Below are 27,997 nucleotides of genomic sequence, written 5' to 3' on the forward strand. Positions count from 1 at the left end.
TTATTTTTAATTTGAAGAAAACAAATATACAAAATTCTTTATTTCTAACATCTTGACTAATTATTATCTACTGTAAGTACTCTTATCAAGATCACAGTTTACTGGATTTTTTAATAAATATGGGTTCACTTGGGATTGGACTCAGGACTTTCTCCATGTAAAGCAGATATGCTAACCACTATGTTATGAAACCACAACATAAACTGTTCTCAAACTAGAAGATATTTATGGTCATCTTGACAATCAAATGCCCCAAAATCTGAGGTACACACTAAGTGATTTTGTTTAAAAATCCAATTATATGTCGCACAACACTGAATTTTCATATGTCCGCAATTAAGCAGCATGACTTAGTCATGAAAAAATGCAGAAAATATGGTCAGTTTATCGAGAACCTCCAAGTACCACATAGTGCACTAATATAGTAGGCTGAGATTTTTTTTATCTTGGCTGACCGATTCAATAACCGAAGGAGTGTGTTTGTGACCATCAGTTCTCTGGTTTATAGGAAATACACCAAATGGTCATTTAAAAACACTACTCAGTAAAACAGGATGAGCAACCAATTTTTTGCAATTGACTTTAATAATTGTATAGTGGGTACATAGATAAAGACAGTTGTAACATGGTTGACCAAACTTGCATTACCCAACATTTAAAATAAAAATTTAGCAAAGAGCAATGTGTGCAATGTTGAATAAACCTGCATATTCCCATTTTAAATAAAGAATTTTTGAAGCTTTTCAAGTGAATATTTATAATTTGAAAAACTATATACACAAAAATCATTATTTCTAACATTTTGACCAATTATCATCTGCAGGTGTCACACTTATCAAAATCACTTTTCAGTGATTTTTCTTGCCATGTTACCATAAAGTGCCTGTATTACAAATACTACATATAAATAAATGCCCTTTCACAACATAACTTAAGCATAATACTCGAAAAAGACTTTAGTAATAATCAATATACTATCTATCCAGAAGTCAAATCTATCAGCATTTTTGCTAAACTTGCACATAGTAATTATGGAAATATTTATTTACATTTAAAGTAAATAATCTGGAAGTGAATATTAGCTACATCAAAACATGATTGCAGTTTATCATGCAATACCAAACCTTGGCAGCATTATCAAGTTGCTAGTGAAGTCATGTGAACAGTGAAGTCCTGGAAAGAATAGCTGTGCTTTGGTGAACTGGTGATGGAAATGTTGGTTTAAGTGATTTATTTAACTGTACTCAGTTAAGATGATTTATGGAAAAAGGTAGTTAGATATGATACTACAATTTATTTGTTTACTATAAATGAAATATATGATACATTGCTACCAATTTCTTATAAAACAAGAAGATTATTTATATCTGCTCCAGATTTTTAATCAGTTGTTTGCTGTAATAAGTTATTTTATAATTAAAAGCTAATAGATATTAAAAATAACATTTATTTCCATATTTAGAGAAGAAATTGAATTTTGTAAGTGAACAAATGACATGTTTCACATTGAGCAGTAGCAGGTCAGATGTTATAAGAATGATAGTGAAGAAAATTTTCATAAATCATAAATTAGTGCAAAAATATGGTTCCACTGGGGATTGAACCCAGGACCTTCTGTGTGTAAAGCAGATGTGATAACTACTACACTATGAAACCAATATGCAATACAGTAACAAACTGTTCAATTATTTTGTTGTCCTGACAGTCGTAGTGATTTTTGGTAAACTGTTCCGGATTATCGGTGAAACGTCAAAGTGATTGTTCTTTCATTATATATAATTTTAAAAAAACAGAGCACCATATTTTTGGCAAATTGACCCAATACTTAATAGTGGTAAACCTAGCTAAAGAAAGTTATTGCCTGGTTGACCAACCTTGCATAATTAAACATTTAATATTAATCTTTATTAAAAAGCAATGACTGCAATGATACATAAATGTGTATATCCATTTTAAAGTAAGCATTTTGCAAAGTTTTTTAAGTGATTATTTTTAATTTGAAGAAAACAAATATACAAAATTCTTTATTTCTAACATCTTGACCAATTATTATCTACTGTAAGTACTCTTATCAAGATCACAGTTTACTGGATTTTTTAATAAATATGGGTTCACTTGGGATTGAACTCAGGACTTTCTCCGTGTAAAGCAGATATGCTAACCACTATGCTATGAAACCACAACATCAACTGTTCTCACACTAGAAGATATTTATGGTCATCTTGACAATCAAATGCCCCAAAATCTGAGGTACACACTAAGTGATTTTGTTTAAAAATCCAATTATATGTCGCACAACACTGAATTTTCATATGTCCGCAATTAAGCAGCATGACTTAGTCATGAAAAAATACAGAAAATATGGTCAGTTTATCGAGAACCTCCAAGTACCACATAGTGCACTAATATAGTAGGCTGAGATTTTTTTTATCTTGGCTGACCGATTCAATAACCGAAGGAGTGTGTTTGTGACCATCAGTTCTCTGGTTTATAGGAAATACACCAAATGGTAATTTAAAAACACTACCCAGTAAAACAGGATGAGCAACCAATTTTTTGCAATTGACTTTAATAATTGTATAGTGGGTACATAGATAAAGACAGTTGTAACATGGTTGACCAAACTTGCATTACCCAACATTTAAAATAAAAATTTAGCAAAGAGCAATGTGTGCAATGTTGAATAAACCTGCATATTCCCATTTTAAATAAAGAATTTTTGAAGCTTTTCAAGTGAATATTTATAATTTGAAAAACTATATACACAAAAATCATTATTTCTAACAGTTTGACCAATTATCATCTGCAGGTGTCACACTTATCAAAATCACTTTTCAGTGATTTTTCTTGCCATGTTACCATAAAGTGCCTGTATTACAAATACTACATGTAAATAAATGCCCTTTCACAACATAACTTAAGCATAATACTCGAAAAAGACTTTAGTAATAATCAATATACTATCTATCCAGAAGTCAAATCTATCAGCATTTTTGCTAAACTTGCACATAGTAATTATGGAAATATTTATTTACATTTAAAGTAAATAATCTGGAAGTGAATATTAGCTACATCAAAACATGATTGCAGTTTATCATGCATTAATCATGCAATACCAAACCTTGGCAGCATTATCAAGTTGCTAGTGAAGTCATGTGAACAGTGAAGTCCTGGAAAGAATAGCTGTGCTTTGGTGAACTGGTGATGGAAATGTTGGTTTAAGTGATTTATTTAACTGTACTCAGTTAAGATGATTTATGGAAAAAGGTAGTTAGATATGATACTACAATTTATTTGTTTACTATAAATGAAATATATGATACATTGCTACCAATTTCTTATAAAACAAGAAGATTATTTGAATCTGCTCCAGATTTTTAATCAGTTGTTTGCTGTAATAAGTTATTTTATAATTAAAAGCTAATAGATATTAAAAATAACATTTATTTCCATATTTAGAGAAGAAATTGAATTTTGTAAGTGAACAAATGACATGTTTCACATTGAGCAGTAGCAGGTCAGATGTTATAAGAATGATAGTGAAGAAAATTTTCATAAATCATAAATTAGTGCAAAAATATGGTTCCACTGGGGATTGAACCCAGGACCTTCTGCATGTAAAGCAGAGGTGATAACCACTACACTATGAAACCAATATGCAATACAATAACAAACTGTTCAATTTTTTTGGTTGTCCTGACAGTCGTAGTGATTTTTGGTAAACTGTTCCGGATTATCGGTGAAACGTCAAAGTGATTGTTCTTTCATTATATATAATTTTAAAAAAACAGAGCACCATATTTTTGGCAAATTGACCCAATACTTAATAGTGGTACACCTAGCTAAAGAAAGTTATAGCCTGGTTGACCAACCTTGCATAATTAAACATTTAATATTAATCTTTATTAAAAAGCAATGACTGCAATGATAAATAAATGTGTATATCCATTTTAAAGTAAGCATTTTGCAAAGTTTTTTAAGTGATTATTTTTAATTTGAAGAAAACAAATATACAAAATTCTTTATTTCTAACATCTTGACCAATTATTATCTACTGTAAGTACTCTTATCAAGATCACAGTTTACTGGATTTTTTAATAAATATGGGTTCACTTGGGATTGAACTCAGGACTTTCTCTGTGTAAAGCAGATATGCTAACCACTATGCTATGAAACCACAACATAAACTGTTCTCACACTAGAAGATATTTATGGTCATCTTGACAATCAAATGCCCCAAAATCTGAGGTACACACTAAGTGATTTTGTTTAAAAATCCAATTATATGTCGCACAACACTGAATTTTCATATGTCCGCAATTAAGCAGCATGACTTAGTCATGAAAAAATGCAGAAAATATGGTCAGTTTATCGAGAACCTCCAAGTACCACATAGTGCACTAATATAGTAGGCTGAGATTTTTTTTATCTTGGCTGACCGATTCAATAACCGAAGGAGTGTGTTTGATACCATCAGTTCTCTGGTTTATCGGAAATACACCAAATGGTCATTTAAAAACACTACCCAGTAAAACAGGATGAGCAACCAATTTTTTGCAATTGACTTTAATAATTGTATAGTGGGTACATAGATAAAGACAGTTGTAACATGGTTGACCAAACTTGCATTACCCAACATTTAAAATAAAAATTTAGCAAAGAGCAATGTGTGCAATGTTTAATAAACCTGCATATTCCCATTTTAAATAAAGAATTTTTGAAGCTTTTCAAGTGAATATTTATAATTTGAAAAACTATATACACAAAAATCATTATTTCTAACATTTTGACCAATTATCATCTGCAGGTGTCACACTTATCAAAATCACTTTTCAGTGATTTTTCTTGCCATGTTACCATAAAGTGCCTGTATTACAAATACTACATATAAATAAATGCCCTTTCACAACATAACTTAAGCATAATACTCGAAAAAGACTTTAGTAAAAATCAATATACTATCTATCCAGAAGTCAAATCTATCAGCATTTTTGCTAAACTTGCACATAGTAATTATGGAAATATTTATTTACATTTAAAGTAAATAATCTGGAAGTGAATATTAGATACATCAAAACATGATTGCAGTTTATCATGCATTAATCATGCAATACCAAACCTTGGCAGCATTATCAAGTTGCTAGTGAAGTCATGTGAACAGTGAAGTCCTGGAAAGAATAGCTGTGCTTTGGTGAACTGGTGATGGAAATGTTGGTTTAAGTGATTTATTTAACTGTACTCAGTTAAGATGATTTATGGAAAAAGGTAGTTAGATATGATACTACAATTTATTTGTTTACTATAAATGAAATATATGATACATTGCTACCAATTTCTTATAAAACAAGAAGACTATTTGAATCTGCTCCAGATTTTTAATCAGTTGTTTGCTGTAATAAGTTATTTTATAATTAAAAGCTAATAGATATTAAAAATAACATTTATTTCCATATTTAGAGAAGAAATTGAATTTTGTAAGTGAACAAATGACATGTTTCACATTGAGCAGTAGCAGGTCAGATGTTATAAGAATGATAGTGAAGAAAATTTTCATAAATCATAAATTAGTGCAAAAATATGGTTCCACTGGGGATTGAACCCAGGACCTTCTGCGTGTAAAGCAGAGGTGATAACCACTACACTATGAAACCAATATGCGATACAATAACAAACTGTTCAATTTTTTGGTTGTCCTGACAGTCGTAGTGATTTTTGGTAAACTGTTCCGGATTATCGGTGAAACGTCAAAGTGATTGTTCTTTCATTATATATAATTTTAAAAAAACAGAGCACCATATTTTTGGCAAATTTACCCAATACTTAATAGTGGTACACCTAGCTAAAGAAAGTTATAGCCTGGTTGACCAACCTTGCATAATTAAACATTTAATATTAATCTTTATTAAAAAGCAATGACTGCAATGATAAATAAATGTGTATATCCATTTTAAAGTAAGCATTTTGCAAAGTTTTTTAAGTGATTATTTTTAATTTGAAGAAAACAAATATACAAAATTCTTTATTTCTAACATCTTGACTAATTATTATCTACTGTAAGTACTCTTATCAAGATCACAGTTTACTGGATTTTTTAATGAATATGGGTTCACTTGGGATTGAATTCAGGACTTTCTCCATGTAAAGCAGATATGCTAACCACTATGTTATGAAACCACAACATAAACTGTTCTCACACTAGAAGATATTTATGGTCATCTTGACAATCAAATGCCCCAAAATCTGAGGTACACACTAAGTGATTTTGTTTAAAAATCCAATTATATGTCGCACAACACTGAATTTTCATATGTCCGCAATTAAGCAGCATGACTTAGTCATGAAAAAATGCAGAAAATATGGTCAGTTAATCGAGAACCTCCAAGTACCACATAGTGCACTAATATAGTAGGCTGAGATTTTTTTTATCTTGGCTGACGGATTCAATAACCGAAGGAGTGTGTTTGTGACCATCAGTTCTCTGGTTTATCGGAAATACACCAAATGGTCATTTAAAAACACTACCCAGTAAAACAGGATGAGCAACCAATTTTTTGCAATTGACTTTAATAATTGTATAGTGGGTACATAGATAAAGATAGTTGTAACATGGTTGACCAAACTTGCATTACCCAACATTTAAAATACAAATTTAGCAAAGAGCAATGTGTGCAATGTTGAATAAACCTGCATATTCCCATTTTAAATAAAGAATTTTTGAAGCTTTTCAAGTGAATATTTATAATTTTAAAAACTATATACACAAAAATCATTATTTCTAACATTTTGACCAATTATCATCTGCAGGTGTCACACTTATCAAAATCACTTTTCAGTGATTTTTCTTGCCATGTTACCATAAAGTGCCTGTATTACAAATACTACATATAAATAAATGCCCTTTCACAACATAACTTAAGCATAATACTCGAAAAAGACTTTAGTAATAATCAATATACTATCTATCCTGAAGTCAAATCTATCAGCATTTTTGCTAAACTTGCACATAGTAATTATGGAAATATTTATTTACATTTAAAGTAAATAATCTGGAAGTGAATATTAGCTACATCAAAACATGATTGCAGTTTATCATGCATTAATCATGCAATACCAAACCTTGGCAGCATTATCAAGTTGCTAGTGAAGTCATGTGAACAGTGAAGTCCTGGAAAGAATAGCTGTGCTTTGGTGAACTGGTGATGGAAATGTTGGTTTAAGTGATTTATTTAACTGTACTCAGTTAAGATGATTTATGGAAAAAGGTAGTTAGATATGATACTACAATTTATTTGTTTACTATAAATGAAATATATGATACATTGCTACCAATTTCTTATAAAACAAGAAGACTATTTGAATCTGCTCCAGATTTTTAATCAGTTGTTTGCTGTAATAAGTTATTTTATAATTAAAAGCTAATAGATATTAAAAATAACATTTATTTCCATATTTAGAGAAGAAATTGAATTTTGTAAGTGAACAAATGACATGTTTCACATTGAGCAGTAGCAGGTCAGATGTTATAAGAATGATAGTGAAGAAAATTTTCATAAATCATAAATTAGTGCAAAAATATGGTTCCACTGGGGATTGAACCCAGGACCTTCTGCGTGTAAAGCAGAGGTGATAACCACTACACTATGAAACCAATATGCAATACAATAACAAACTGTTCAATTTTTTGGTTGTCCTGACAGTCGTAGTGATTTTTGGTAAACTGTTCCGGATTATCGGTGAAACGTCAAAGTGATTGTTCTTTCATTATATATAATTTTAAAAAAACAGAGGACCATATTTTTGGCAAATTGACCCAATACTTAATAGTGGTACACCTAGCTAAAGAAAGTTATAGCCTGGTTGACCAACCTTGCATAATTAAACATTTAATATTAATCTTTATTAAAAAGCAATGACTGCAATGATAAATAAATGTGTATATCCATTTTAAAGTAAGCATTTTGCAAAGTTTTTTAAGTGATTATTTTTAATTTGAAGAAAACAAATATACAAAATTCTTTATTTCTAACATCTTGACTAATTATTTTCTACTGTAAGTACTCTTATCAAGATCACAGTTTACTGGATTTTTTAATAAATATGGGTTCACTTGGGATTGAACTCAGGACTTTCTCCATGTAAAGCAGATATGCTAACGACTATGTTATGAAACCACAACATAAACTGTTCTCACACTAGAAGATATTTATGGTCATCTTGACAATCAAATGCCCCAAAATCTGAGGTACACACTAAGTGATTTTGTTTAAAAATCCAATTATATGTCGCACAACACTGAATTTTCATATGTCCGCAATTAAGCAGCATGACTTAGTCATGAAAAAATGCAGAAAAAATGGTCAGTTTATCGAGAACCTCCAAGTACCACATAGTGCACTAATATAGTAGGCTGAGATTTTTTTTTATCTTGGCTGACCGATTCAATAACCGAAGGAGTGTGTTTGTGACCATCAGTTCTCTGGTTTATCGGAAATACACCAAATGGTCATTTAAAAACACTACCCAGTAAAACAGGATGAGCAACCAATTTTTTGCAATTGACTTTAATAATTGTATAGTGGGTACATAGATAAAGACAGTTGTAACATGGTTGACCAAACTTGCATTACCCAACATTTAAAATAAAAATTTAGCAAAGAGCAATGTGTGCAATGTTTAATAAACCTGCATATTCCCATTTTAAATAAAGAATTTTTGAAGCTTTTCAAGTGAATATTTATAATTTGAAAAACTATATACACAAAAATCATTATTTCTAACATTTTGACCAATTATCATCTGCAGGTGTCACACTTATCAAAATCACTTTTCAGTGATTTTTCTTGCCATGTTACCATAAAGTGCCTGTATTACAAATACTACATATAAATAAATGCCCTTTCACAACATAACTTAAGCATAATACTCGAAAAAGACTTTAGTAAAAATCAATATACTATCTATCCAGAAGTCAAATCTATCAGCATTTTTGCTAAACTTGCACATAGTAATTATGGAAATATTTATTTACATTTAAAGTAAATAATCTGGAAGTGAATATTAGATACATCAAAACATGATTGCAGTTTATCATGCATTAATCATGCAATACCAAACCTTGGCAGCATTATCAAGTTGCTAGTGAAGTCATGTGAACAGTGAAGTCCTGGAAAGAATAGCTGTGCTTTGGTGAACTGGTGATGGAAATGTTGGTTTAAGTGATTTATTTAACTGTACTCAGTTAAGATGATTTATGGAAAAAGGTAGTTAGATATGATACTACAATTTATTTGTTTACTATAAATGAAATATATGATACATTGCTACCAATTTCTTATAAAACAAGAAGACTATTTGAATCTGCTCCAGATTTTTAATCAGTTGTTTGCTGTAATAAGTTATTTTATAATTAAAAGCTAATAGATATTAAAAATAACATTTATTTCCATATTTAGAGAAGAAATTGAATTTTGTAAGTGAACAAATGACATGTTTCACATTGAGCAGTAGCAGGTCAGATGTTATAAGAATGATAGTGAAGAAAATTTTCATAAATCATAAATTAGTGCAAAAATATGGTTCCACTGGGGATTGAACCCAGGACCTTCTGCGTGTAAAGCAGAGGTGATAACCACTACACTATGAAACCAATATGCAATACAATAACAAACTGTTCAATTTTTTGGTTGTCCTGACAGTCGTAGTGATTTTTGGTAAACTGTTCCGGATTATCGGTGAAACGTCAAAGTGATTGTTCTTTCATTATATATAATTTTAAAAAAACAGAGGACCATATTTTTGGCAAATTGACCCAATACTTAATAGTGGTACACCTAGCTAAAGAAAGTTATAGCCTGGTTGACCAACCTTGCATAATTAAACATTTAATATTAATCTTTATTAAAAAGCAATGACTGCAATGATAAATAAATGTGTATATCCATTTTAAAGTAAGCATTTTGCAAAGTTTTTTAAGTGATTATTTTTAATTTGAAGAAAACAAATATACAAAATTCTTTATTTCTAACATCTTGACTAATTATTTTCTACTGTAAGTACTCTTATCAAGATCACAGTTTACTGGATTTTTTAATAAATATGGGTTCACTTGGGATTGAACTCAGGACTTTCTCCATGTAAAGCAGATATGCTAACCACTATGTTATGAAACCACAACATAAACTGTTCTCACACTAGAAGATATTTATGGTCATCTTGACAATCAAATGCCCCAAAATCTGAGGTACACACTAAGTGATTTTGTTTAAAAATCCAATTATATGTCGCACAACACTGAATTTTCATATGTCCGCAATTAAGCAGCATGACTTAGTCATGAAAAAATGCAGAAAAAATGGTCAGTTTATCGAGAACCTCCAAGTACCACATAGTGAACTAATATAGAAGGCTGAGATTTTTTTTTATCTTGGCTGACCGATTCAATAACCGAAGGAGTGTGTTTGTGACCATCAGTTCTCTGGTTTATCGGAAATACACCAAATGGTCATTTAAAAACACTACCCAGTAAAACAGGATGAGCAACCAATTTTTTGCAATTGACTTTAATAATTGTATAGTGGGTACATAGATAAAGATAGTTGTAACATGGTTGACCAAACTTGCATTACCCAACATTTAAAATACAAATTTAGCAAAGAGCAATGTGTGCAATGTTGAATAAACCTGCATATTCCCATTTTAAATAAAGAATTTTTGAAGCTTTTCAAGTGAATATTTATAATTTGAAAAACTATATACACAAAAATCATTATTTCTAACATTTTGACCAATTATCATCTGCAGGTGTCACACTTATCAAAATCACTTTTCAGTGATTTTTCTTGCCATGTTACCATAAAGTGCCTGTATTACAAATACTACATATAAATAAATGCCCTTTCACAACATAACTTAAGCATAATACTCGAAAAAGACTTTAGTAATAATCAATATACTATCTATCCAGAAGTCAAATCTATCAGCATTTTTGCTAAACTTGCACATAGTAATTATGGAAATATTTATTTACATTTAAAGTAAATAATCTGGAAGTGAATATTAGCTACATCAAAACATGATTGCAGTTTATCATGCATTAATCATGCAATACCAAACCTTGGCAGCATTATCAAGTTGCTAGTGAAGTCATGTGAACAGTGAAGTCCTGGAAAGAATAGCTGTGCTTTGGTGAACTGGTGATGGAAATGTTGGTTTAAGTGATTTATTTAACTGTACTCAGTTAAGATGATTTATGGAAAAAGGTAGTTAGATATGATACTACAATTTATTTGTTTACTATAAATGAAATATATGATACATTGCTACCAATTTCTTATAAAACAAGAAGACTATTTGAATCTGCTCCAGATTTTTAATCAGTTGTTTGCTGTAATAAGTTATTTTATAATTAAAAGCTAATAGATATTAAAAATAACATTTATTTCCATATTTAGAGAAGAAATTGAATTTTGTAAGTGAACAAATGACATGTTTCACATTGAGCAGTAGCAGGTCAGATGTTATAAGAATGATAGTGAAGAAAATTTTCATAAATCATAAATTAGTGCAAAAATATGGTTCCACTGGGGATTGAACCCAGGACCTTCTGCGTGTAAAGCAGAGGTGATAACCACTACACTATGAAACCAATATGTAATACAATAACAAACTGTTCAATTTTTTGGTTGTCCTCACAGTCGTAGTGATTTTTGGTAAACTGTTCCGGATTATCGGTGAAACGTCAAAGTGATTGTTCTTTCATTATATATAATTTTAAAAAAAACAGAGCACCATATTTTTGGCAAATTGACCCAATACTTAATAGTGGTACACCTAGCTAAAGAAAGTTATAGCCTGGTTGACCAACCTTGCATAATTAAACATTTAATATTAATCTTTATTAAAAAGCAATGACTGCAATGATAAATAAATGTGTATATCCATTTTAAAGTAAGCATTTTGCAAAGTTTTTTAAGTGATTATTTTTAATTTGAAGAAAACAAATATACAAAATTCTTTATTTCTAACATCTTGACTAATTATTATCTACTGTAAGTACTCTTATCAATATCACAGTTTACTGGATTTTTTAATAAATATGGGTTCACTTGGTATTGAACTGAGGACTTTCTCCATGTAAAGCAGATATGCTAACCACTATGTTATGAAACCACAACATAAACTGTTCTCACACTAGAAGATATTTATGGTCATCTTGACAATCAAATGCCCCAAAATCTGAGGTACACACTAAGTGATTTTGTTTAAAAATCCAATTATATGTCGCACAACACTGAATTTTCATATGTCCGCAATTAAGCAGCATGACTTAGTCATGAAAAAATGCAGAAAATATGGTCAGTTTATCGAGAACCTCCAAGTACCACATAGTGCACTAATATAGTAGGCTGAGATTTTTTTTATCTTGGCTGACGGATTCAATAACCGAAGGAGTGTGTTTGTGACCATCAGTTCTCTGGTTTATCGGAAATACACCAAATGGTCATTTAAAAACACTACCCAGTAAAACAGGATGAGCAACCAATTTTTTGCAATTGACTTTAATAATTGTATAGTGGGTACATAGATAAAGATAGTTGTAACATGGTTGACCAAACTTGCATTACCCAACATTTAAAATACAAATTTAGCAAAGAGCAATGTGTGCAATGTTGAATAAACCTGCATATTCCCATTTTAAATAAAGAATTTTTGAAGCTTTTCAAGTGAATATTTATAATTTTAAAAACGATATACACAAAAATCATTATTTCTAACATTTTGACCAATTATCATCTGCAGGTGTCACACTTATCAAAATCACTTTTCAGTGATTTTTCTTGCCATGTTACCATAAAGTGCCTGTATTACAAATACTACATATAAATAAATGCCCTTTCACAACATAACTTAAGCATAATACTCGAAAAAGACTTTAGTAATAATCAATATACTATCTATCCTGAAGTCAAATCTATCAGCATTTTTGCTAAACTTGCACATAGTAATTATGGAAATATTTATTTACATTTAAAGTAAATAATCTGGAAGTGAATATTAGCTACATCAAAACATGATTGCAGTTTATCATGCATTAATCATGCAATACCAAACCTTGGCAGCATTATCAAGTTGCTAGTGAAGTCATGTGAACAGTGAAGTCCTGGAAAGAATAGCTGTGCTTTGGTGAACTGGTGATGGAAATGTTGGTTTAAGTGATTTATTTAACTGTACTCAGTTAAGATGATTTATGGAAAAAGGTAGTTAGATATGATACTACAATTTATTTGTTTACTATAAATGAAATATATGATACATTGCTACCAATTTCTTATAAAACAAGAAGACTATTTGAATCTGCTCCAGATTTTTAATCAGTTGTTTGCTGTAATAAGTTATTTTATAATTAAAAGCTAATAGATATTAAAAATAACATTTATTTCCATATTTAGAGAAGAAATTGAATTTTGTAAGTGAACAAATGACATGTTTCACATTGAGCAGTAGCAGGTCAGATGTTATAAGAATGATAGTGAAGAAAATTTTCATAAATCATAAATTAGTGCAAAAATATGGTTCCACTGGGGATTGAACCCAGGACCTTCTGCGTGTAAAGCAGAGGTGATAACCACTACACTATGAAACCAATATGCAATACAATAACAAACTGTTCAATTTTTTGGTTGTCCTGACAGTCGTAGTGATTTTTGGTAAACTGTTCCGGATTATCGGTGAAACGTCAAAGTGATTGTTCTTTCATTATATATAATTTTAAAAAAACAGAGGACCATATTTTTGGCAAATTGACCCAATACTTAATAGTGGTACACCTAGCTAAAGAAAGTTATAGCCTGGTTGACCAACCTTGCATAATTAAACATTTAATATTAATCTTTATTAAAAAGCAATGACTGCAATGATAAATAAATGTGTATATCCATTTTAAAGTAAGCATTTTGCAAAGTTTTTTAAGTGATTATTTTTAATTTGAAGAAAACAAATATACAAAATTCTTTATTTCTAACATCTTGACTAATTATTTTCTACTGTAAGTACTCTTATCAAGATCACAGTTTACTGGATTTTTTAATAAATATGGGTTCACTTGGGATTGAACTCAGGACTTTCTCCATGTAAAGCAGATATGCTAACCACTATGTTATGAAACCACAACATAAACTGTTCTCACACTAGAAGATATTTATGGTCATCTTGACAATCAAATGCCCCAAAATCTGAGGTACACACTAAGTGATTTTGTTTAAAAATCCAATTATATGTCGCACAACACTGAATTTTCATATGTCCGCAATTAAGCAGCATAACTTAGTCATGAAAAAATGCAGAAAAAATGGTCAGTTTATCGAGAACCTCCAAGTACCACATAGTGCACTAATATAGTAGGCTGAGATTTTTTTTTATCTTGGCTGACCGATTCAATAACCGAAGGAGTGTGTTTGTGACCATCAGTTCTCTGGTTTATCGGAAATACACCAAATGGTCATTTAAAAACACTACCCAGTAAAACAGGATGAGCAACCAATTTTTTGCAATTGACTTTAATAATTGTATAGTGGGTACATAGATAAAGATAGTTGTAACATGGTTGACCAAACTTGCATTACCCAACATTTAAAATACAAATTTAGCAAAGAGCAATGTGTGCAATGTTGAATAAACCTGCATATTCCCATTTTAAATAAAGAATTTTTGAAGCTTTTCAAGTGAATATTTATAATTTGAAAAACTATATACACAAAAATCATTATTTCTAACATTTTGACCAATTATCATCTGCAGGTGTCACACTTATCAAAATCACTTTTCAGTGATTTTTCTTGCCATGTTACCATAAAGTGCCTGTATTACAAATACTACATATAAATAAATGCCCTTTCACAACATAACTTAAGCATAATACTCGAAAAAGACTTTAGTAATAATCAATATACTATCTATCCAGAAGTCAAATCTATCAGCATTTTTGCTAAACTTGCACATAGTAATTATGGAAATATTTATTTACATTTAAAGTAAATAATCTGGAAGTGAATATTAGCTACATCAAAACATGATTGCAGTTTATCATGCATTAATCATGCAATACCAAACCTTGGCAGCATTATCAAGTTGCTAGTGAAGTCATGTGAACAGTGAAGTCCTGGAAAGAATAGCTGTGCTTTGGTGAACTGGTGATGGAAATGTTGGTTTAAGTGATTTATTTAACTGTACTCAGTTAAGATGATTTATGGAAAAAGGTAGTTAGATATGATACTACAATTTATTTGTTTACTATAAATGAAATATATGATACATTGCTACCAATTTCTTATAAAACAAGAAGACTATTTGAATCTGCTCCAGATTTTTAATCAGTTGTTTGCTGTAATAAGTTATTTTATAATTAAAAGCTAATAGATATTAAAAATAACATTTATTTCCATATTTAGAGAAGAAATTGAATTTTGTAAGTGAACAAATGACATGTTTCACATTGAGCAGTAGCAGGTCAGATGTTATAAGAATGATAGTGAAGAAAATTTTCATAAATCATAAATTAGTGCAAAAATATGGTTCCACTGGGGATTGAACCCAGGACCTTCTGCGTGTAAAGCAGAGGTGATAACCACTACACTATGAAACCAATATGTAATACAATAACAAACTGTTCAATTTTTTGGTTGTCCTCACAGTCGTAGTGATTTTTGGTAAACTGTTCCGGATTATCGGTGAAACGTCAAAGTGATTGTTCTTTCATTATATATAATTTTAAAAAAACAGAGCACCATATTTTTGGCAAATTGACCCAATACTTAATAGTGGTACACCTAGCTAAAGAAAGTTATAGCCTGGTTGACCAACCTTGCATAATTAAACATTTAATATTAATCTTTATTAAAAAGCAATGACTGCAATGATAAATAAATGTGTATATCCATTTTAAAGTAAGCATTTTGCAAAGTTTTTTAAGTGATTATTTTTAATTTGAAGAAAACAAATATACAAAATTCTTTATTTCTAACATCTTGACTAATTATTATCTACTGTAAGTACTCTTATCAATATCACAGTTTACTGGATTTTTTAATAAATATGGGTTCACTTGGTATTGAACTGAGGACTTTCTCCATGTAAAGCAGATATGCTAACCACTATGTTATGAAACCACAACATAAACTGTTCTCACACTAGAAGATATTTATGGTCATCTTGACAATCAAATGCCCCAAAATCTGAGGTACACACTAAGTGATTTTGTTTAAAAATCCAATTATATGTCGCACAACACTGAATTTTCATATGTCCGCAATTAAGCAGCATGACTTAGTCATGAAAAAATGCAGAAAATATGGTCAGTTTATCGAGAACCTCCAAGTACCACATAGTGCACTAATATAGTAGGCTGAGATTTTTTTTATCTTGGCTGACGGATTCAATAACCGAAGGAGTGTGTTTGTGACCATCAGTTCTCTGGTTTATCGGAAATACACCAAATGGTCATTTAAAAACACTACCCAGTAAAACAGGATGAGCAACCAATTTTTTGCAATTGACTTTAATAATTGTATAGTGGGTACATAGATAAAGATAGTTGTAACATGGTTGACCAAACTTGCATTACCCAACATTTAAAATACAAATTTAGCAAAGAGCAATGTGTGCAATGTTGAATAAACCTGCATATTCCCATTTTAAATAAAGAATTTTTGAAGCTTTTCAAGTGAATATTTATAATTTGAAAAACTATATACACAAAAATCATTATTTCTAACATTTTGACCAATTATCATCTGCAGGTGTCACACTTATCAAAATCACTTTTCAGTGATTTTTCTTGCCATGTTACCATAAAGTGCCTGTATTACAAATACTACATATAAATAAATGCCCTTTCACAACATAACTTAAGCATAATACTCGAAAAAGACTTTAGTAATAATCAATATACTATCTATCCTGAAGTCAAATCTATCAGCATTTTTGCTAAACTTGCACATAGTAATTATGGAAATATTTATTTACATTTAAAGTAAATAATCTGGAAGTGAATATTAGCTACATCAAAACATGATTGCAGTTTATCATGCATTAATCATGCAATACCAAACCTTGGCAGCATTATCAAGTTGCTAGTGAAGTCATGTGAACAGTGAAGTCCTGGAAAGAATAGCTGTGCTTTGGTGAACTGGTGATGGAAATGTTGGTTTAAGTGATTTATTTAACTGTACTCAGTTAAGATGATTTATGGAAAAAGGTAGTTAGATATGATACTACAATTTATTTGTTTACTATAAATGAAATATATGATACATTGCTACCAATTTCTTATAAAACAAGAAGACTATTTGAATCTGCTCCAGATTTTTAATCAGTTGTTTGCTGTAATAAGTTATTTTATAATTAAAAGCTAATAGATATTAAAAATAACATTTATTTCCATATTTAGAGAAGAAATTGAATTTTGTAAGTGAACAAATGACATGTTTCACATTGAGCAGTAGCAGGTCAGATGTTATAAGAATGATAGTGAAGAAAATTTTCATAAATCATAAATTAGTGCAAAAATATGGTTCCACTGGGGATTGAACCCAGGACCTTCTGCGTGTAAAGCAGAGGTGATAACCACTACACTATGAAACCAATATGTAATACAATAACAAACTGTTCAATTTTTTGGTTGTCCTCACAGTCGTAGTGATTTTTGGTAAACTGTTCCGGATTATCGGTGAAACGTCAAAGTGATTGTTCTTTCATTATATATAATTTTAAAAAAAACAGAGCACCATATTTTTGGCAAATTGACCCAATACTTAATAGTGGTACACCTAGCTAAAGAAAGTTATAGCCTGGTTGACCAACCTTGCATAATTAAACATTTAATATTAATCTTTATTAAAAAGCAATGACTGCAATGATAAATAAATGTGTATATCCATTTTAAAGTAAGCATTTTGCAAAGTTTTTTAAGTGATTATTTTTAATTTGAAGAAAACAAATATACAAAATTCTTTATTTCTAACATCTTGACTAATTATTATCTACTGTAAGTACTCTTATCAATATCACAGTTTACTGGATTTTTTAATAAATATGGGTTCACTTGGTATTGAACTGAGGACTTTCTCCATGTAAAGCAGATATGCTAACCACTATGTTATGAAACCACAACATAAACTGTTCTCACACTAGAAGATATTTATGGTCATCTTGACAATCAAATGCCCCAAAATCTGAGGTACACACTAAGTGATTTTGTTTAAAAATCCAATTATATGTCGCACAACACTGAATTTTCATATGTCCGCAATTAAGCAGCATGACTTAGTCATGAAAAAATGCAGAAAATATGGTCAGTTTATCGAGAACCTCCAAGTACCACATAGTGCACTAATATAGTAGGCTGAGATTTTTTTTATCTTGGCTGACGGATTCAATAACCGAAGGAGTGTGTTTGTGACCATCAGTTCTCTGGTTTATCGGAAATACACCAAATGGTCATTTAAAAACACTACCCAGTAAAACAGGATGAGCAACCAATTTTTTGCAATTGACTTTAATAATTGTATAGTGGGTACATAGATAAAGATAGTTGTAACATGGTTGACCAAACTTGCATTACCCAACATTTAAAATACAAATTTAGCAAAGAGCAATGTGTGCAATGTTGAATAAACCTGCATATTCCCATTTTAAATAAAGAATTTTTGAAGCTTTTCAAGTGAATATTTATAATTTTAAAAACGATATACACAAAAATCATTATTTCTAACATTTTGACCAATTATCATCTGCAGGTGTCACACTTATCAAAATCACTTTTCAGTGATTTTTCTTGCCATGTTACCATAAAGTGCCTGTATTACAAATACTACATATAAATAAATGCCCTTTCACAACATAACTTAAGCATAATACTCGAAAAAGACTTTAGTAATAATCAATATACTATCTATCCTGAAGTCAAATCTATCAGCATTTTTGCTAAACTTGCACATAGTAATTATGGAAATATTTATTTACATTTAAAGTAAATAATCTGGAAGTGAATATTAGCTACATCAAAACATGATTGCAGTTTATCATGCATTAATCATGCAATACCAAACCTTGGCAGCATTATCAAGTTGCTAGTGAAGTCATGTGAACAGTGAAGTCCTGGAAAGAATAGCTGTGCTTTGGTGAACTGGTGATGGAAATGTTGGTTTAAGTGATTTATTTAACTGTACTCAGTTAAGATGATTTATGGAAAAAGGTAGTTAGATATGATACTACAATTTATTTGTTTACTATAAATGAAATATATGATACATTGCTACCAATTTCTTATAAAACAAGAAGACTATTTGAATCTGCTCCAGATTTTTAATCAGTTGTTTGCTGTAATAAGTTATTTTATAATTAAAAGCTAATAGATATTAAAAATAACATTTATTTCCATATTTAGAGAAGAAATTGAATTTTGTAAGTGAACAAATGACATGTTTCACATTGAGCAGTAGCAGGTCAGATGTTATAAGAATGATAGTGAAGAAAATTTTCATAAATCATAAATTAGTGCAAAAATATGGTTCCACTGGGGATTGAACCCAGGACCTTCTGCGTGTAAAGCAGAGGTGATAACCACTACACTATGAAACCAATATGCAATACAATAACAAACTGTTCAATTTTTTGGTTGTCCTGACAGTCGTAGTGATTTTTGGTAAACTGTTCCGGATTATCGGTGAAACGTCAAAGTGATTGTTCTTTCATTATATATAATTTTAAAAAAACAGAGGACCATATTTTTGGCAAATTGACCCAATACTTAATAGTGGTACACCTAGCTAAAGAAAGTTATAGCCTGGTTGACCAACCTTGCATAATTAAACATTTAATATTAATCTTTATTAAAAAGCAATGACTGCAATGATAAATAAATGTGTATATCCATTTTAAAGTAAGCATTTTGCAAAGTTTTTTAAGTGATTATTTTTAATTTGAAGAAAACAAATATACAAAATTCTTTATTTCTAACATCTTGACTAATTATTTTCTACTGTAAGTACTCTTATCAAGATCACAGTTTACTGGATTTTTTAATAAATATGGGTTCACTTGGGATTGAACTCAGGACTTTCTCCATGTAAAGCAGATATGCTAACCACTATGTTATGAAACCACAACATAAACTGTTCTCACACTAGAAGATATTTATGGTCATCTTGACAATCAAATGCCCCAAAATCTGAGGTACACACTAAGTGATTTTGTTTAAAAATCCAATTATATGTCGCACAACACTGAATTTTCATATGTCCGCAATTAAGCAGCATAACTTAGTCATGAAAAAATGCAGAAAAAATGGTCAGTTTATCGAGAACCTCCAAGTACCACATAGTGCACTAATATAGTAGGCTGAGATTTTTTTTTATCTTGGCTGACCGATTCAATAACCGAAGGAGTGTGTTTGTGACCATCAGTTCTCTGGTTTATCGGAAATACACCAAATGGTCATTTAAAAACACTACCCAGTAAAACAGGATGAGCAACCAATTTTTTGCAATTGACTTTAATAATTGTATAGTGGGTACATAGATAAAGATAGTTGTAACATGGTTGACCAAACTTGCATTACCCAACATTTAAAATACAAATTTAGCAAAGAGCAATGTGTGCAATGTTGAATAAACCTGCATATTCCCATTTTAAATAAAGAATTTTTGAAGCTTTTCAAGTGAATATTTATAATTTGAAAAACTATATACACAAAAATCATTATTTCTAACATTTTGACCAATTATCATCTGCAGGTGTCACACTTATCAAAATCACTTTTCAGTGATTTTTCTTGCCATGTTACCATAAAGTGCCTGTATTACAAATACTACATATAAATAAATGCCCTTTCACAACATAACTTAAGCATAATACTCGAAAAAGACTTTAGTAATAATCAATATACTATCTATCCAGAAGTCAAATCTATCAGCATTTTTGCTAAACTTGCACATAGTAATTATGGAAATATTTATTTACATTTAAAGTAAATAATCTGGAAGTGAATATTAGCTACATCAAAACATGATTGCAGTTTATCATGCATTAATCATGCAATACCAAACCTTGGCAGCATTATCAAGTTGCTAGTGAAGTCATGTGAACAGTGAAGTCCTGGAAAGAATAGCTGTGCTTTGGTGAACTGGTGATGGAAATGTTGGTTTAAGTGATTTATTTAACTGTACTCAGTTAAGATGATTTATGGAAAAAGGTAGTTAGATATGATACTACAATTTATTTGTTTACTATAAATGAAATATATGATACATTGCTACCAATTTCTTATAAAACAAGAAGACTATTTGAATCTGCTCCAGATTTTTAATCAGTTGTTTGCTGTAATAAGTTATTTTATAATTAAAAGCTAATAGATATTAAAAATAACATTTATTTCCATATTTAGAGAAGAAATTGAATTTTGTAAGTGAACAAATGACATGTTTCACATTGAGCAGTAGCAGGTCAGATGTTATAAGAATGATAGTGAAGAAAATTTTCATAAATCATAAATTAGTGCAAAAATATGGTTCCACTGGGGATTGAACCCAGGACCTTCTGCGTGTAAAGCAGAGGTGATAACCACTACACTATGAAACCAATATGTAATACAATAACAAACTGTTCAATTTTTTGGTTGTCCTCACAGTCGTAGTGATTTTTGGTAAACTGTTCCGGATTATCGGTGAAACGTCAAAGTGATTGTTCTTTCATTATATATAATTTTAAAAAAACAGAGCACCATATTTTTGGCAAATTGACCCAATACTTAATAGTGGTACACCTAGCTAAAGAAAGTTATAGCCTGGTTGACCAACCTTGCATAATTAAACATTTAATATTAATCTTTATTAAAAAGCAATGACTGCAATGATAAATAAATGTGTATATCCATTTTAAAGTAAGCATTTTGCAAAGTTTTTTAAGTGATTATTTTTAATTTGAAGAAAACAAATATACAAAATTCTTTATTTCTAACATCTTGACTAATTATTATCTACTGTAAGTACTCTTATCAATATCACAGTTTACTGGATTTTTTAATAAATATGGGTTCACTTGGTATTGAACTGAGGACTTTCTCCATGTAAAGCAGATATGCTAACCACTATGTTATGAAACCACAACATAAACTGTTCTCACACTAGAAGATATTTATGGTCATCTTGACAATCAAATGCCCCAAAATCTGAGGTACACACTAAGTGATTTTGTTTAAAAATCCAATTATATGTCGCACAACACTGAATTTTCATATGTCCGCAATTAAGCAGCATGACTTAGTCATGAAAAAATGCAGAAAATATGGTCAGTTTATCGAGAACCTCCAAGTACCACATAGTGCACTAATATAGTAGGCTGAGATTTTTTTTATCTTGGCTGACGGATTCAATAACCGAAGGAGTGTGTTTGTGACCATCAGTTCTCTGGTTTATCGGAAATACACCAAATGGTCATTTAAAAACACTACCCAGTAAAACAGGATGAGCAACCAATTTTTTGCAATTGACTTTAATAATTGTATAGTGGGTACATAGATAAAGATAGTTGTAACATGGTTGACCAAACTTGCATTACCCAACATTTAAAATACAAATTTAGCAAAGAGCAATGTGTGCAATGTTGAATAAACCTGCATATTCCCATTTTAAATAAAGAATTTTTGAAGCTTTTCAAGTGAATATTTATAATTTGAAAAACTATATACACAAAAATCATTATTTCTAACATTTTGACCAATTATCATCTGCAGGTGTCACACTTATCAAAATCACTTTTCAGTGATTTTTCTTGCCATGTTACCATAAAGTGCCTGTATTACAAATACTACATATAAATAAATGCCCTTTCACAACATAACTTAAGCATAATACTCGAAAAAGACTTTAGTAATAATCAATATACTATCTATCCTGAAGTCAAATCTATCAGCATTTTTGCTAAACTTGCACATAGTAATTATGGAAATATTTATTTACATTTAAAGTAAATAATCTGGAAGTGAATATTAGCTACATCAAAACATGATTGCAGTTTATCATGCATTAATCATGCAATACCAAACCTTGGCAGCATTATCAAGTTGCTAGTGAAGTCATGTGAACAGTGAAGTCCTGGAAAGAATAGCTGTGCTTTGGTGAACTGGTGATGGAAATGTTGGTTTAAGTGATTTATTTAACTGTACTCAGTTAAGATGATTTATGGAAAAAGGTAGTTAGATATGATACTACAATTTATTTGTTTACTATAAATGAAATATATGATACATTGCTACCAATTTCTTATAAAACAAGAAGACTATTTGAATCTGCTCCAGATTTTTAATCAGTTGTTTGCTGTAATAAGTTATTTTATAATTAAAAGCTAATAGATATTAAAAATAACATTTATTTCCATATTTAGAGAAGAAATTGAATTTTGTAAGTGAACAAATGACATGTTTCACATTGAGCAGTAGCAGGTCAGATGTTATAAGAATGATAGTGAAGAAAATTTTCATAAATCATAAATTAGTGCAAAAATATGGTTCCACTGGGGATTGAACCCAGGACCTTCTGCGTGTAAAGCAGAGGTGATAACCACTACACTATGAAACCAATATACAATACAATAACAAACTGTTCAATTTTTTGGTTGTCCTGACAGTCGTAGTGATTTTTGGTAAACTGTTACGGATTATCGGTGAAACGTCAAAGTGATTGTTCTTTCATTATATATAATTTAAAAAAAACAGAGGACCATATTTTTGGCAAATTGACCCAATACTTAATAGTGGTACACCTAGCTAAAGAAAGTTATAGCCTGGTTGACCAACCTTGCATAATTAAACATTTAATATTAATCTTTATTAAAAAGCAATGACTGCAATGATAAATAAATGTGTATATCCATTTTAAAGTAAGCATTTTGCAAAGTTTTTTAAGTGATTATTTTTAATTTGAAGAAAACAAATATACAAAATTCTTTATTTCTAACATCTTGACTAATTATTATCTACTGTAAGTACTCTTATCAAGATCACAGTTTACTGGATTTTTTAATAAATATGGGTTCACTTGGGATTGAACTCAGGACTTTCTCCGTGTAAAGCAGATATGCTAACCACTATGTTATGAAACCACAACATAAACTGTTCTCACACTAGAAGATATTTATGGTCATCTTGACAATCAAATGCCCCAAAATCTGAGGTACACACTAAGTGATTTTGTTTAAAAATCCAATTATATGTCGCACAACACTGAATTTTCATATGTCCGCAATTAAGCAGCATGACTTAGTCATGAAAAAATGCTGAAAATATGGTCAGTTTATCGAGAACCTCCAAGTACCACATAGTGCACTAATATAGTAGGCTGAGATTTTTTTTATCTTGGCTGACCGATTCAATAACCGAAGGAGTGTGTTTGTGACCATCAGTTCTCTGGTTTATTGGAAATACACCAAATGGTCATTTAAAAACACTACCCAGTAAAACAGGATGAGCAACCAATTTTTTGCAATTGACTTTAATAATTGTATAGTGGGTACATAGATAAAGATAGTTGTAACATGGTTGACCAAACTTGCATTACCCAACATTTAAAATACAAATTTAGCAAAGAGCAATGTGTGCAATGTTGAATAAACCTGCATATTCCCATTTTAAATAAAGAATTTTTGAAGCTTTTCAAGTGAATATTTATAATTTGAAAAACTATATACACAAAAATCATTATTTCTAACATTTTGACCAATTATCATCTGCAGGTGTCACACTTATCAAAATCACTTTTCAGTGATTTTTCTTGCCATGTTACCATAAAGTGCCTGTATTACAAATACTACATATAAATAAATGCCCTTTCACAACATAACTTAAGCATAATACTCGAAAAAGACTTTAGTAATAATCAATATACTATCTATCCAGAAGTCAAATCTATCAGCATTTTTGCTAAACTTGCACATAGTAATTATGGAAATATTTATTTACATTTAAAGTAAATAATCTGGAAGTGAATATTAGCTACATCAAAACATGATTGCAGTTTATCATGCATTAATCATGCAATACCAAACCTTGGCAGCATTATCAAGTTGCTAGTGAAGTCATGTGAACAGTGAAGTCCTGGAAAGAATAGCTGTGCTTTGGTGAACTGGTGATGGAAATGTTGGTTTAAGTGATTTATTTAACTGTACTCAGTTAAGATGATTTATGGAAAAAGGTAGTTAGATATGATACTACAATTTATTTGTTTACTATAAATGAAATATATGATACATTGCTACCAATTTCTTATAAAACAAGAAGACTATTTGAATCTGCTCCAGATTTTTAATCAGTTGTTTGCTGTAATAAGTTATTTTATAATTAAAAGCTAATAGATATTAAAAATAACATTTATTTCCATATTTAGAGAAGAAATTGAATTTTGTAAGTGAACAAATGACATGTTTCACATTGAGCAGTAGCAGGTCAGATGTTATAAGAATGATAGTGAAGAAAATTTTCATAAATCATAAATTAGTGCAAAAATATGGTTCCACTGGGGATTGAACCCAGGACCTTCTGCGTGTAAAGCAGAGGTGATAACCACTACACTATGAAACCAATATGCAATACAATAACAAACTGTTCAATTTTTTGGTTGTCCTGACAGTCGTAGTGATTTTTGGTAAACTGTTCCGGATTATCGGTGAAACGTCAAAGTGATTGTTCTTTCATTATATATAATTTTTAAAAAACAGAGGACCATATTTTTGGCAAATTGACCCAATACTTAATAGTGGTACACCTAGCTAAAGAAAGTTATAGCCTGGTTGACCAACCTTGCATAATTAAACATTTAATATTAATCTTTATTAAAAAGCAATGACTGCAATGATAAATAAATGTGTATATCCATTTTAAAGTAAGCATTTTGCAAAGTTTATTAAGTGATTATTTTTAATTTGAAGAAAACAAATATACAAAATTCTTTATTTCTAACATCTTGACTAATTATTATCTACTGTAAGTACTCTTATCAAGATCACAGTTTACTGGATTTTTTAATAAATATGGGTTCACTTGGGATTGAACTCAGGACTTTCTCCATGTAAAGCAGATATGCTAACCACTATGTTATGAAACCACAACATAAACTGTTCTCACACTAGAAGATATTTATGGTCATCTTGACAATCAAATGCCCCAAAATCTGAGGTACACACTAAGTGATTTTGTTTAAAAATCCAATTATATGTCGCACAACACTGAATTTTCATATGTCCGCAATTAAGCAGCATGACTTAGTCATGAAAAAATGCAGAAAATATGGTCAGTTTATCGAGAACCTCCAAGTACCACATAGTGCACTAATATAGTAGGCTGAGATTTTTTTTATCTTGGCTGACCGATTCAATAAACGAAGGAGTGTGTTTGTGACCATCAGTTCTCTGGTTTATCGGAAATACACCAAATGGTCATTTAAAAACACTACCCAGTAAAACAGGATGAGCAACCAATTTTTTGCAATTGACTTTAATAATTGTATAGTGGGTACATAGATAAAGATAGTTGTAACATGGTTGACCAAACTTGCATTACCCAACATTTAAAATACAAATTTAGCAAAGAGCAATGTGTGCAATGTTGAATAAACCTGCATATTCCCATTTTAAATAAAGAATTTTTGAAGCTTTTCAAGTGAATATTTATAATTTGAAAAACTATATACACAAAAATCATTATTTCTAACATTTTGACCAATTATCATCTGCAGGTGTCACACTTATCAAAATCACTTTTCAGTGATTTTTCTTGCCATGTTACCATAAAGTGCCTGTATTACAAATACTACATATAAATAAATGCCCTTTCACAACATAACTTAAGCATAATACTCGAAAAAGACTTTAGTAATAATCAATATACTATCTATCCAGAAGTCAAATCTATCAGCATTTTTGCTAAACTTGCACATAGTAATTATGGAAATATTTATTTACATTTAAAGTAAATAATCTGGAAGTGAATATTAGCTACATCAAAACATGATTGCAGTTTATCATGCATTAATCATGCAATACCAAACCTTGGCAGCATTATCAAGTTGCTAGTGAAGTCATGTGAACAGTGAAGTCCTGGAAAGAATAGCTGTGCTTTGGTGAACTGGTGATGGAAATGTTGGTTTAAGTGATTTATTTAACTGTACTCAGTTAAGATGATTTATGGAAAAAGGTAGTTAGATATGATACTACAATTTATTTGTTTACTATAAATGAAATATATGATACATTGCTACCAATTTCTTATAAAACAAGAAGACTATTTGAATCTGCTCCAGATTTTTAATCAGTTGTTTGCTGTAATAAGTTATTTTATAATTAAAAGCTAATAGATATTAAAAATAACATTTATTTCCATATTTAGAGAAGAAATTGAATTTTGTAAGTGAACAAATGACATGTTTCACATTGAGCAGTAGCAGGTCAGATGTTATAAGAATGATAGTGAAGAAAATTTTCATAAATCATAAATTAGTGCAAAAATATGGTTCCACTGGGGATTGAACCCAGGACCTTCTGCGTGTAAAGCAGAGGTGATAACCACTACACTATGAAACCAATATGCAATACAATAACAAACTGTTCAATTTTTTGGTTGTCCTGACAGTCGTAGTGATTTTTGGTAAACTGTTCCGGATTATCGGTGAAACGTCAAAGTGATTGTTCTTTCATTATATATAATTTTAAAAAAACAGAGGACCATATTTTTGGCAAATTGACCCAATACTTAATAGTGGTACACCTAGCTAAAGAAAGTTATAGCCTGGTTGACCAACCTTGCATAATTAAACATTTAATATTAATCTTTATTAAAAAGCAATGACTGCAATGATAAATAAATGTGTATATCCATTTTAAAGTAAGCATTTTGCAAAGTTTATTAAGTGATTATTTTTAATTTGAAGAAAACAAATATACAAAATTCTTTATT

At 30.2% G+C, this 27,997-nt stretch overlaps 14 non-coding genes across 14 annotated transcripts; all 14 read right to left on the bottom strand.

Moving 5' to 3' along the window:
* Window positions 1-1,583: 1,583 nt before the first annotated feature.
* On the bottom strand, window positions 1,584-1,656 carry TRNAV-UAC (transfer RNA valine (anticodon UAC)). The gene has a single exon. It is a non-coding gene; the product is annotated as a tRNA-Val (tRNA).
* Window positions 1,657-3,580: 1,924 nt separating this feature from the next.
* TRNAV-UAC (transfer RNA valine (anticodon UAC)) lies at window positions 3,581-3,653 on the bottom strand. The gene has a single exon. It is a non-coding gene; the product is annotated as a tRNA-Val (tRNA).
* Window positions 3,654-5,578: 1,925 nt separating this feature from the next.
* TRNAV-UAC (transfer RNA valine (anticodon UAC)) lies at window positions 5,579-5,651 on the bottom strand. The gene has a single exon. It is a non-coding gene; the product is annotated as a tRNA-Val (tRNA).
* A 1,924-nt stretch (window positions 5,652-7,575) lies between these two features.
* On the bottom strand, window positions 7,576-7,648 carry TRNAV-UAC (transfer RNA valine (anticodon UAC)). Its single transcript has one exon. It is a non-coding gene; the product is annotated as a tRNA-Val (tRNA).
* A 1,925-nt stretch (window positions 7,649-9,573) lies between these two features.
* TRNAV-UAC (transfer RNA valine (anticodon UAC)) lies at window positions 9,574-9,646 on the bottom strand. Its single transcript has one exon. It is a non-coding gene; the product is annotated as a tRNA-Val (tRNA).
* Window positions 9,647-11,571: 1,925 nt separating this feature from the next.
* Window positions 11,572-11,644, bottom strand: TRNAV-UAC (transfer RNA valine (anticodon UAC)). The gene has a single exon. It is a non-coding gene; the product is annotated as a tRNA-Val (tRNA).
* A 1,925-nt stretch (window positions 11,645-13,569) lies between these two features.
* On the bottom strand, window positions 13,570-13,642 carry TRNAV-UAC (transfer RNA valine (anticodon UAC)). The gene has a single exon. It is a non-coding gene; the product is annotated as a tRNA-Val (tRNA).
* Window positions 13,643-15,567: 1,925 nt separating this feature from the next.
* TRNAV-UAC (transfer RNA valine (anticodon UAC)) lies at window positions 15,568-15,640 on the bottom strand. Its single transcript has one exon. It is a non-coding gene; the product is annotated as a tRNA-Val (tRNA).
* A 1,924-nt stretch (window positions 15,641-17,564) lies between these two features.
* On the bottom strand, window positions 17,565-17,637 carry TRNAV-UAC (transfer RNA valine (anticodon UAC)). Its single transcript has one exon. It is a non-coding gene; the product is annotated as a tRNA-Val (tRNA).
* A 1,925-nt stretch (window positions 17,638-19,562) lies between these two features.
* Window positions 19,563-19,635, bottom strand: TRNAV-UAC (transfer RNA valine (anticodon UAC)). Its single transcript has one exon. It is a non-coding gene; the product is annotated as a tRNA-Val (tRNA).
* Window positions 19,636-21,560: 1,925 nt separating this feature from the next.
* TRNAV-UAC (transfer RNA valine (anticodon UAC)) lies at window positions 21,561-21,633 on the bottom strand. The gene has a single exon. It is a non-coding gene; the product is annotated as a tRNA-Val (tRNA).
* Window positions 21,634-23,557: 1,924 nt separating this feature from the next.
* TRNAV-UAC (transfer RNA valine (anticodon UAC)) lies at window positions 23,558-23,630 on the bottom strand. Its single transcript has one exon. It is a non-coding gene; the product is annotated as a tRNA-Val (tRNA).
* Window positions 23,631-25,554: 1,924 nt separating this feature from the next.
* TRNAV-UAC (transfer RNA valine (anticodon UAC)) lies at window positions 25,555-25,627 on the bottom strand. Its single transcript has one exon. It is a non-coding gene; the product is annotated as a tRNA-Val (tRNA).
* A 1,924-nt stretch (window positions 25,628-27,551) lies between these two features.
* Window positions 27,552-27,624, bottom strand: TRNAV-UAC (transfer RNA valine (anticodon UAC)). The gene has a single exon. It is a non-coding gene; the product is annotated as a tRNA-Val (tRNA).
* Between the last annotated feature and the right edge of the window lie 373 nt (window positions 27,625-27,997).

The sequence above is a fragment of the Pseudophryne corroboree genome, chromosome 11 (genome assembly GCF_028390025.1).
Source record: "Pseudophryne corroboree isolate aPseCor3 chromosome 11, aPseCor3.hap2, whole genome shotgun sequence".
Lineage (NCBI taxonomy): Eukaryota > Metazoa > Chordata > Amphibia > Anura > Myobatrachidae > Pseudophryne > Pseudophryne corroboree.